Here is a 12,355-nt window from a genome sequence, read left to right as displayed (position 1 = left end):
ATGTTATGGCTGATCATTTGTCTCGCATACCCAATGGTGAGGCTCCTACAGGGGTTGATGATGAATTACCTGACACTTCCCTGTTCATGGTGGAGACAATGCCTGAATGGAGTGAGAAGATTGTTAACTTTTTGGTTAATGGCTTTCCACCCAAGGAGCTTCGTAAAGATCTAGCTCGAAAGCTGATCAAAGAATGCGAACCCTATTGCCTGATAGCCGGGACTCTTTATAAAAGAGGAAAGGATGACGTTCTTAGGCGTTGTGCCCGAGAAGATGAGTATCTATACATTTTGCAAGAGGCACATATGGGTGTAGCCGGTGGTCACTTCTCAGGAGACTTAACTGCGCGAAAGATCTTACAATCAAGGTATTGGTGGCCCACTATGTTCCAAGATGCATCACTCTTTGTGAAGGGTTGCGATGAATGCCAACGATATAAGAAACCCCAGAGGAAATATCAGATGCCCCTACATCCAATCAAAGTAAACCAACCATTTGAAAAGTGGGGTTTAGACTTTGTAGGTCCAATTAGCCCAGCGGCCCGAAACACACAATCTCGCTATATTATTGTGGCCACTGACTATATGACCAAATGGGCTGAAGCGAAAGCGACACGTAAGGCAGATGCGAGGACAACAGCCAAGTTCCTCTTTGAAAATATAATCACACGCTTCGGTTGTCCTTTTGAACTTGTGAGCGACAATGGAACGCATTTTATAAATGACGTGATTAAGGAGCTCACAACAAATTTCATGATATCCCATCACAAATCTACTCCTTATTATCCGCAAGCGAATGGCCAAGCCGAGAGTACAAACAAGACATTAATCTCTGTTTTGACAAAGACAGTTTGAAGCTCATCGCACGGATTGGGATCTAAAGCTCACGACAGCTTTATGGGCCTATCGTACTGCGTACAAAGTGGCTATTAATTGCACACCATTCAAAATGGTATATGGCCAAGAAGCAGTCATGCCGTGGGAATTTGTCATTCCTAGTCTTCGTGTTGCTACTCAAGAGGGTTGGGATGGTAATCCCTTAGCAGAGCGTCTGTATATCCTTGAGCGACTAAACGAAGAAAGACAATTGGCTGTATACAATGCCCTTGTGGAGAAGGATAGAAGGAAAAAATGGTTTGATCGCCATCTAAAGGACAAGGACATCAAGGTTGGGGATAAAGTCCTGATGTATGGAGTGCGAAACGAAAAGAAGAAGCTCAAATATGCTGGTAAGGGACCATATAGAGTATGTGAAATTACACCGCAAGGTACCATCAGAGTGGAGACTCTCGACAGAGTTGAAACCATTGGATTCCTTAATGGGAGTAAATTCAAAAGATACTATGACCCCCTGAGCCAGGAGGAGTTACACGCAATCCATCAAAAGAAGGCAGCTAAAGAACAGGCTGAGCTTAAAAAGATACAAGCAAGAGTCGAAGCCAAAGAACGTCAACAGCGTGCTAGGAGACAACGAGAAGCCAACTTGGGAATTACGCAAGTATTTTTCGAGGAAGCAGAGGAGGATGCATTGGAATCTGACCCACCTCTAAGATACCCAATTGAGTTACAGAGTCCTTACGGGGAGGTGCTGTATAATGCATTATTGGATACAGGAGCTCAACACAATTTGCTATCATATGGCGTGTGGTGTCAACTGGGAAAACCACCTTTATCCAAGAGTTCTATCCAAGTTCAAGGAATCAGCAAGAAGAAAACCCCTGTCTCAGGAATTCTGCACACTCCGGTTGCTTATGACAAGGGAACCATAATTCAAAGCTTTTTGGTTATGCCTGCTGGTACCATGGAAGGGACTGTAATCTTAGGGCGTAAATGGATGATGGCCACCAAGTGCAATATCGATTGGGCAACCAGACAAGTCACAACGCAAGAACCAACACTAGGTCTGACCGCTCAAAATCCCGCACCTAAGTCATCCACTCAAATATTAGATAACGAAAAATCACAAAGTCCAGTGGCAAAACCATCTTCGATTGTTGGCCACCTCTCTAACGCTTCAACGCCAAGAGTGGAAACAGGCAAGGTGGTCCCTAAAGCTTCGCTTACTATGCCAAAGAGTACATATAAATGGGTCCCCAAAGCTTCGTTAACAGCTACTTCCCCTGCTCAATCTCGTTCAGCCACCAAGAAGCCTCGTAAAAGGAAAGTAGCTACCCACCCGAGAAAGGGCAATGTAACATTGCGGTGGATCCCTAAAAAATTATTAGTAGCCCAAGGGTACTACGAGGGGAATGACCAGATTTGGGTTCCTAAACATAAGGTGAATCCCTCTACATCACCTATAAAACCTTGCAAACCAATTGTTGCCACCCCAATGACAATTCAAGACCGTGGTAAGGGAAAGGTAACAGAGTGCTCCGCACCACTTCCAGAGTTAGTTTGGATTCCCAAACGATATCGATCATTACCACCTAGCTCAGGAAGGGGGGAGCCACATGAAGCTTCTAGCTCCTCATGCCAGTCACACAATCATATAGAAGTTTCTACATGCTCTACACCTACTCTTGTCAACACCCAACAAAAAACCGATGAGTCTACGTCTCCCCTTGTAATAGTATCGTCGGAAACCATTTCCTCCATTCGTCAATGGGAGCGTACACTACCATCTCTACAATTGGATGTGGCCACAAGGGTCATAAAAAGCTATTTGCCCACATCACAACCTATGACCCGCTGGACAAATTGGTTCCAAGAGGCTGCAACATCATTGCAAATAATATGATCTACCCAAGGAAAGGGGGAGTATGTACTCACGCTCGACATTCTAATGTTTCCTCCTTAACCTTCTCCCCTGACCATGTAATTGCCAAATTCAAGGGGATGTATATATATAGCTTCATACATAAACAAAACAAAGAAAACAAAATAAAAAAATAGTAAAAAGAGCAAGAGCACGTTAAGAGCAGAGATATCCGTATACAATCAAGAACTAGATTGTCCTGTCATAAACCTACTGATGCTATATCTGTGTTTGCAGATATGGCAGATGCCCGATCATCATACACTTCATCCACTCCTACCTTTGGTGAGAGGTATCATCTGTACCTTTCTCAGATATTCCACATGTGCTATCCTGTAATTGAAACTGAATGGGATCATATAGATGTACTAGCCAGAGAGGAAAATATTGAGGAATTAGAATGGCTAATTCGCCTATTGACCATGACCGACCCCTACTCCGTAGAGGACATATCCCCGATAGCCCAATGCTTTCCTTTTCCACAAGATGACTATCCTCGCATGGTTACATTTTTGATGAGTTTATGTGGATTGGGAAATGAAAAGGAAATATCTGACAATGATGAATGGACGGATGAAACTCATGGCACTACTGAGGTTGATTTTATTTATTTGGATGATGCGGATAGAGGCTTAGCCTTAGGGCTAGAGCCAAGACTCTACAACATCCTCTTACCGTATCCTCAGTAGTAGTGTGGTGACTGGTAGGTAGGTTAGCGTTTCCAAGTTTTTTCTAGTTTAGATTCCTTAAACAAGTCTTGAAATTTTCACACTGATGTGCCTCTCGAGGTATAGTGCTTGTTAGTTGATTGTACAGGTTAAAAAGTTTGAGGTGGGTTCGCTTCCAAGTCCAGAGACTGCCGCAACGTTCATCAAAATATATCTACATCAAATTGCAAGCTGTCTCGTCAAATCAAGGAGATCTCCAATTACAGGTGTAATTCTTCCATACCCACTCTCTTTCGTTTTTACTGTTCAATCAATTGCATAAACTATAATGCATGACCACATGGAAATTATCAATGTACTACTTAGTTTTTGAAGTTGCTTGCATGCTAGTGTAAATCATTAATGAGTTTAACTTTATTGGAAATATTCCTAGGCAGCATGACGTCTTTAGTTAACCTTGGAATACGATTGTCTTAGGTCTAGGGTCAAACCATCTTAATGTTTGAACACCTGGCTGTGTGTGTGTTGACCTCTAGGACATAGATTTTACCCCTTGTCGAAAAGATGTAAGAACACATTTTAGTTCAGGAGCGAAGATCAAAACAAACTTTTAATAAATAAAAAAAAGCCTACAATAAATGGCAATACAAGTCTATGATGTGCTTTAATGTTGGCCTATCGCCTTATTGATACTTGGTAGGCGAGGAGTATTCTACTCCAGACCGATGCCTTGGTTGGTAGGGGGTAGCCTTGCCTAAAGTGAGCTAATAGATTCCTGGATAATGCCTTGTGTTAAACATGGTACCAGGATCGATGTTAGTTTTGCCTTAGGAAGGTCGCCATTGTGTATAAAAATTGTCATGTGCAAAAAAAATAAAAAATAAAGGCAAAAGGCTCCTGTAACTCTGATGTTTCTTGTGTCCCTAGGCTCGTGGTAACTACTTGTTCTTAGAGTAGACATAGTATGGTCATCTGTTTATTTATTAAGCTTGGTTATTTTCCTTGACTTAGGCCAGTTATAAACCTTGATTAACCTTTGACACCTTGCTAACTCTTGAATTCCTTTCAATAATTTTAAACTCCTATTAATTTGCTACACTAGCTCACTCATGTACCCTTAAACTAAGTTCTAATAGCATCATCCATTGTGGTCTCACACGCTTGAATTTATACACTTTATATCTTTTGAATTCCAGCATACCTTCACTCTACTTCCCTGTTTTGCAGACGGTCTACCACAACAACCCTCTCGAGCTTACCATACCATAGCTTCCGAGGACGGAATCTACATCAGGAAGGGGGGCATGTTAACCCATGGCGGACATTGCGACATACTATATTTTACGTCATTAATTTAAATATTCTGAGTCATGGGCCAGGCTTGTCGGCACCATATGTTAAGGATGAAGGGATTGGGTGATCGCCGATGAGAGGCGCACCTTGGATATCAGTAGGATAAGGGTTAGGGTCGGCCGGCCATGTATGGGCGCCCAAGTGTGAACGGCCAAGTCACCTATATGAGTCAAATGTAACCCTAAAATCCTCATTCTCATGTGTTGTGAATACAAGAGTGCTCTTGCCTTATCTCTTTGGTTTCCTTCTCCTGCGTTTGTGAGAGAGAGAGAGAGAGTGAGTGAGAGAGCGATCGAGCACTGTGTAGCGGCACGGCGGCGGCGGAGAGGCGGTAGAGCGGCGACGGCGGCTCCTCCTTCACGGCTGCGACGCGGGAATCCTTCAAGGCGGCAGTTAAGCGGTGAGTGACACACCTTTTGCATTCTGTTTTGAGCTTGCCTTCCTGGTTGTATGCTTGCAGCCATTCGTGGCTCGCATACGGTGTCCGGCAAGTCCCCAGCTACGACCTGTGCGGCAAAAGCGCACACAAAGTGACGTTTGAATCTAAGCTGCTTATAAATCCAAGAAGGTATGGAGCTAAGCTGCTTGTAAATCCAAGAAGGTATGGAGCTAACTGCCTATAAATCTAGTAAGGTTTGGAGCCACAGAAGAGGCCCAAAGAGGTCCCTATACCGAGCTGCCTATAAATCCAGTGAGGTTTGGTGCTAAGCCACGTGTAAATCCAAGAAGGTATGAAGATAGTTACCTATAAATCCAGTAAGATAGTTACCTATAAATCCAGTAAAATATAAAAACCCAAAGAGGTGTTGACTCACATGATAAGTGTTTAAAAATTTGAGGATCCCATTGACATGGATCCAAAGATGATTTGTGATTATGTTATTACACATGGTAATATGATTTGTGGATAATACTCATGATACTAGGATTCCTCATAAAGGACCATATGTCATGTAATGATGATACCCATGAGGTTATGATATCTCAAATGATGATGTTCATAATGATGATTTGTTTGAAGTCATGCCACACAGGCAAATGGTCTTTCCGTGAGATAACACCACCCAATTTGACTTTTGGGCTCTAACTGCTCTTAAGAGGTCACTTTATCATGTACATGTTCCACATGATGTGGATAGGGATCTTCTTCGACATGTTGTCTTTGATGATCCAACTCATCTATGCTTACTACATGGAATGCATCCTTCATCTCTGTGGGAAACTCGGGGTGGACAACCTAATGGACATAGATGGTGAGTAATTGGTCAATTCCAAATACATCATTTGTTGTATGTTGCCTTGAAAGATTATTTTTACCAAGAAAAAATTGTATTATTAAAGCATTAAAAAGAATACGGCATGAGGACTAGAGGAGAGTCCCTATTGAATTGCTTGTAAGTCTAAGAGTACTGCATGAGGGCTAGTGGAGAGGCCCAGAGAGGTCTTGATCGAGTCACCTATAAGTCCAAGAATACGGCATGAGAGCTGGAGAAGAGGCCTAAAGAGGTCCCTACCGAGTCACCTATAAGTCCAAGAATAAGGCATGAGGGACAGAGGAGAGGCCTAATGAGGTCCCTACCAATTTGCGCGTAAGTCCAGGAGGCATGAAGACCAGAGGAGAGACCCAAAGAGATCCCTACCGAGTCGCCTGTAATTCTAGGAAAAACGAAAAGAAAACCAAAATGTTAAAAGCATTAGAAAATTATTTAAAAAAATGACGTAATGATTTCTAGAACGCGGTTACTTTTTGGGTGCTGTAATTTCAAGACCCAAGGGAGGACTCACTTTGTGGACACAGAGTGGAAGCAAACTTCCTAGACTCTTGGAGACGACTCTTGGAGACGGACTTCCGGAGACGAAACGCTGACTTCCCAGACACATGGAGCAGAAGCAAGTGGCTACATAGAATCACCTACAGAGTTGATTGATGTGGATGACTACATCCACATCCACAAAGAGGAAGAGGAGGAGGCCGAAGTTGGTGGCCTAGGCTGTTAAGCTTCACTAACAAATAGATGGTAACACACTTGCTCATGGACAAGATTCTTTATTGGCATATGCTTGCGGATTCTTCATCGGATTGGTGGAAATCATCTTCCCACCATCTCCTTGGTCTACCATCAGTTTTATGTGGTTCTACATGATTATATTGTATCACTTGAGATGGCTTACGTTATACCTTCTAGCATCCACTTAATCACACATTTTCATGATGTAGGTATCTAAACCCACATAAAAGGATAGCTATGAGGTCTTGAGACACACATTCATTATGGGATTCATGGAGTCCCATTACATAAATTAACCTCAAGTAAGAGAAGGGTGAAACAATGCAAGAATATATTGCTAGAACCAATTATCCCACATGAGATGCACATGTAATGAGAGACTAGATGATTTGTCACTCATTAATCGATTTATAATTAGTCTCATTGATCGATTTATGATCAGTCTCATTGATCAATTTATGATCAGACTCAAGAGTAAGAGGCTTCATGACCATCTCTACAAGTCTAAACACTACATCTTCGTCGATGAATTTTATCAAAAACGAGGTAATAGAACTAGTAGACAATGTACGAGACAAGAATAAAGAAGTTTTCCACTTAAACCAAGAGATAGGGGACAAAGCCTCATCGACAAAGGGTGCCCAACTAGCACTAGCTAGATTCCTATTCAAGGACAAAAGCATGGAGGATTTGGCAGAAAATCTACTTGACCATTTAGGCTAGTAGTGATAAGGCCAACCCCAAAGGGTAACCTCGAGGCCATCCCTAGCTAATTTCTCAGAAGTGAGACACCCACATTTATTTCGCTATGCAATTTGCCGCCCAAAACCATACACGCATAGAGTGTCCACCACTAGTGCTAAGGCCTAGACAACAACATTATTCTGCTCATTGTAAGTGCCATGTGGGAACCATGATACAACCCATTGTTGGTACCAACAGGGGAAGCACCACAACCTATGGTCTTGGCTCCAAAGAAAACATTAGCCCTATACCACCCATATCAAATGCTTCTCAACTAGTGCATAATCTAGAGTGCCTATTTTTTCAAAACCCTATATTAAGATGTATGTATAGACTACCACCAATGCCAAACCCACCTCTGGTGTTACCACCCCAATCGTTTCCTCCTAAAATCGCACAAGACAATGGTACTCGGTGACTTTGCTAGCACACTCTCAAAGTCCAGGTTAGGAATATAAGTTATATGAGCATTCCTATTCATAGGGATAACTAGAATAGCCCCCATCCATTAACCATGCATCCTTGTTCGAGGCTAGTGCAATAAAGGGCCATAGACTTTAATAACATGTCACGAAGGCCACCCCTTCAATATTTTTATTACAAGGCTGGCACCGTGTTTCCAAGTATTCTACTAGAGCCGTTGCACCAAGTGCCCTAACTCTATCTTTAAATCGTGCGTGCTAAACCCCAATGTCATTCTACACACAGACACATGTTATCAATGTTTACCAATGTGGATTCAAACATACTTTCAAGAATTGTCCCAACAAAGTGACAATCACCTTAGTGATCAAAGCATCAACTAGTTTGACAAGCCTTAACTTGTTAAGTGTACAAGGTGGGCTTATTCATATAGTCCTCCTTAATGCCACACGATCCCAACCATGGGATGGTGTGAGGCATGTGAGGCCTTAGGCTAGGGAAAAAATGGCAATGCGCTACCATCAACATTCAGATCTCTTTTATTTCCAAATGCAAATTATGAATCAGAAAGAATATAGTAGGTTTTTAACTCTACTACCTCTGATTAAAAACATATACATTTTGGTTGGAGAGATGCACTAAATGAAAACCACGCTAATCATAAGGCTCCAGACTAAGGCAAACCAGACCAAGATGAGAGAAATTTCCAAGGAAACATCCAAGGCACCTAAGAAGCCGAAAGCTCAGGCTTCAATCTTCAAGCCAACAGTAGCCAAAGATCATGAGGAGCTGTAAGGCCCAAATGTTACAATAGCCCCAGAAAAGGCTAAAGGACCAAAACTAGAGGTCTAAAAGAAGAAAAACTTAAAGAGCATGCAAAAATGTAATCCACGATCACTTGTTAAGGATAATGACATCGTGAGACCATTGAAAGTGGTTCATATGATAGCTCTCAACCTACCTCCCTCGTGGAGACAATGGGTGATCTCCTGCTCAAACTAGCTCTTCCCAAACAAAAGAAACCCATTGACTATGCAAAACTCCCAAAGAAACTCAAAGAGTAGCTACCGAAACCCTATGTTGGAGAAGGGGTGTGAATGAAGCAAGCCCAAGCACTTATAAAGAAGGTGTAGGCTGAACTAGAGTCAAATACTTGAGCAAGTGATCAAGTATGAACCACTAACCCCACCACCTGAGTCTATCCAGACCCTATAGAACCAGTAAGGTAACCTCAGAGCACACCAAAGGCCGTAGCTAAACCCATGACCATTCTTAAGAAGCCTCAAAAAGAGCTAGTTTCGGAGCATCTTCCTATGGAGCCAATACAAACAAATTTCGGATTACTAGAATTCAATGAAAGAGGACTCAGTGGAGGTGGCCTTCCATGGGTCATCATAGTCACCATTATATTTTCTCATGTGTGATAGGTGGCGATTTTATTTAAACCCCATCAGGGGTTGAAATGACAATTTCATTTCACCATTATATTTTCTCATGTGTGATAGGTGACGATTTCATTTCAACCCCATCAGGGCACCGCCTCTCTCCTAGGGAAGAATCATTGCACATTCCCTGCACATTGGCAGGTCTAACCCCACCTCAAGTGAGTACGAGCCAAGTGAGAATATTGCATGAGGGACATAGCAAGCCTCGCAACCTTCTTATCCTTAGAAGTCCGAGTCATGATAAGTTCTCTTTCACAAGTAAATTCTCAACTTTTAAGAGACTTATCAAGCTAGAGATGATTGGAAACCTAGAAGCCCACACAGTTAAACCTAAAGAGTAGGATGATGAGTTGTGCCATTATAATAAGCGCTCTCCTTCCATACCCAAGCCAAAAGGACAGCCAAAAGTTCCCATGAACAAACTAGGACACTACTTCGAAAGTAATAAAATGAATAATGTGTTACATGTCATTTATAAAGTCATGACCCTAGTGTGGGCATAATCATCAAGAATTGTTGGGAGACTTAGGGAAGCCCACCACTTGTAGTCAAGTTTGCTTCAGACGGGAACACATCAAAACCTTTGGGCATGTCCTTCAAGATGCAAGATTAAGACCTTCAAGCTAAGCTTCTACCACACATTTGTGATGATGGATTTTCAGAGAAGAGTGTTATACACCATGACCCTCATAAGGCCTTTACATATGAAAGATGCAAGGCTGGTTCATGATTGGGAAACCAATCACATTTGCATACACAAAGGTAACCAATCCTTAAAAATAAACTTGATAATGTGATTAGAAAACCAAACACATTTACATACGCAAAGATAACCAATCCTCGTCTCGAAGACCATATGTAAGAGATGCAAGATTGATTCACGATTGGAAAACCAATCATATTTCCATACGCAAATGTAATCAATCCTTAAAAATAAACTTAAAAATAGGGGAGACATCCCATGGCTTGAGACATTCTCACCAATGAGTCTAACACAACCGCTCTGATCACATCAATTACAGAGCTTGTAATATAACAAGATGTGGGATGGTGAAGATGAGAACCAAGAATATAAGTCCCTCCTAGAACCTGTCAATTCGTGTTTTGAAAACCATACACTCTTTCAAAGAAGCTTGGAACAAGGTTTGCATAATTGGATGGCGTTGAAATCACACCCATGTTTATTCCAATGCATTTGAAAGAGAACCACAGTGAAATCCGCTCGCCTTGAGCTAGTGTTCTCCCAGAAAGACCACCTAGTTGCATGGCAAGCCTTTGTTGATACCGAGGCTAGCCACAATATATTATCTTGGAAGACGTGGACCTCATAAGATCACCCATCCCTCACACCATTCATAACAACAATTATCACAGTAAACAATCCCCAATCTATGACTTGGTTGTTTTGAAGTTGGATCTTATATTGGAACTAAATCTACGTCTTACAAGTTTTATGTGACTCCCTCTCCCCCCCCCCTCCACCCCTTCTGCAGGTACAATGAAAGAGAGTATCATCCTTAGGAGGGAATGGATTATAGTCACTAATTATGTAGTCAATAGGCAAGAAGAGAATCGTAACACTCGAGCTTTCCCATGGAATAGTTATATCATACCCTTGGTGAACGAGAGCACCCTGCACCTATCAACATCCCAAGTCTCCTCCTCCACTTGGAAGCCATCACCCCAAGTAACTCCTAATACTAAACACTCATCTTGCCTCATCGCACCAACCACCTCCTTAAACCATTATGGAGATCCAAAAGACGAAGACCAACTCCCAAATCTCAACCTCAACCTCCCTTCAAGGAGGTCACCAAGGAGTGGATACCCAAGAGTACCCTGGCTAACCAAGGAAAGTACAATGCCCAAGAAAAGACCGAACCACCATTTAGCTAGAACCCTACCCAAGAGAAGAGATTTACCAAGTGAGTTTCATGAAACAAAGTTTTATCCAAATCTTGATCCCTATTGGATCCCCCGTTAAGATGTTAGAAGCTCAAGACTTCTACAATGAAAAACCTTCCATTTGGGTCCCAACTTGGTAAATGTATTTGCCATAAAGAAGCCTCATCTATAAGCATCATATTGTGAGAGATCAAAACATACTTTCATGCCATTCCATCAGGATCTGGACTGCTATCTACCCATGGTAATCCTAGCAATCATAAGATATAGATCACAAGGATCCATGCCACTTCCACAACCAACAAATGCGGATACCTAGCAGCATGAAGAGCCTCCAAATTGCCTATCACTTTCCTTGCCACCACTACAAGCTTCCTCTAGAATTATCCAAGGTTCTCACCACTTGACCCTCCATTTAGCTACGGATCAATTCCAAATCATACAATTTAATCACATGCCAACTTCATGGCATAACGTGGACCATCTACACATTTCTCTCTTGGTAGCAACTTCACTACACACGCTTGGGTGACACAAGGACACGATCACTATTCGAAAAGGGAGTACACATAGATTGACATAAGTTCTCGCCCAACCTACCATAAGCTGCTTTACTATCTTACCCATTTGAATGAATACTTATCCTTAGTAAGACGACACTAGAACATGTGAGTAACGTCGAATAAGGAAACTCTAAGGAGTCGATGTATATACTTTCTTAAGACTAGTGATAAAGGCTGTGCAATTTTTAAGTTTGCCCCATCAACCTAGTGCCAAAAATTAAGTCATTTTTTACAATAAGTAATGGAAAATCATTTCCTTATAATGGAACACTTGTGAGCTCTTTTCCTCTCTACTCTTACTTGCTCATGATTCATGTATGCTAGATGAAAGCTTGCTTGTAGGTTTTCTTGTTCTATTAGCTTCTTCTTCCCCCACCTTTTGTGAGAGAACCACCGTGAAAACAAATTTTAATTTACCCCCATCTAAACGAAGAGAGCTCTTCCTCCACCCCTTTGGCAAAGAAACATTCCGGTGTGACAATTGAGTG

This window comes from Cibotium barometz, chromosome 16, assembly GCF_041138505.1.
Source record: "Cibotium barometz isolate CiBa-2024 chromosome 16, ASM4113850v1, whole genome shotgun sequence".
NCBI classification, from domain to species: domain Eukaryota; kingdom Viridiplantae; phylum Streptophyta; class Polypodiopsida; order Cyatheales; family Cibotiaceae; genus Cibotium; species Cibotium barometz.
Note: the sequence above shows the minus strand (reverse complement) of the source record.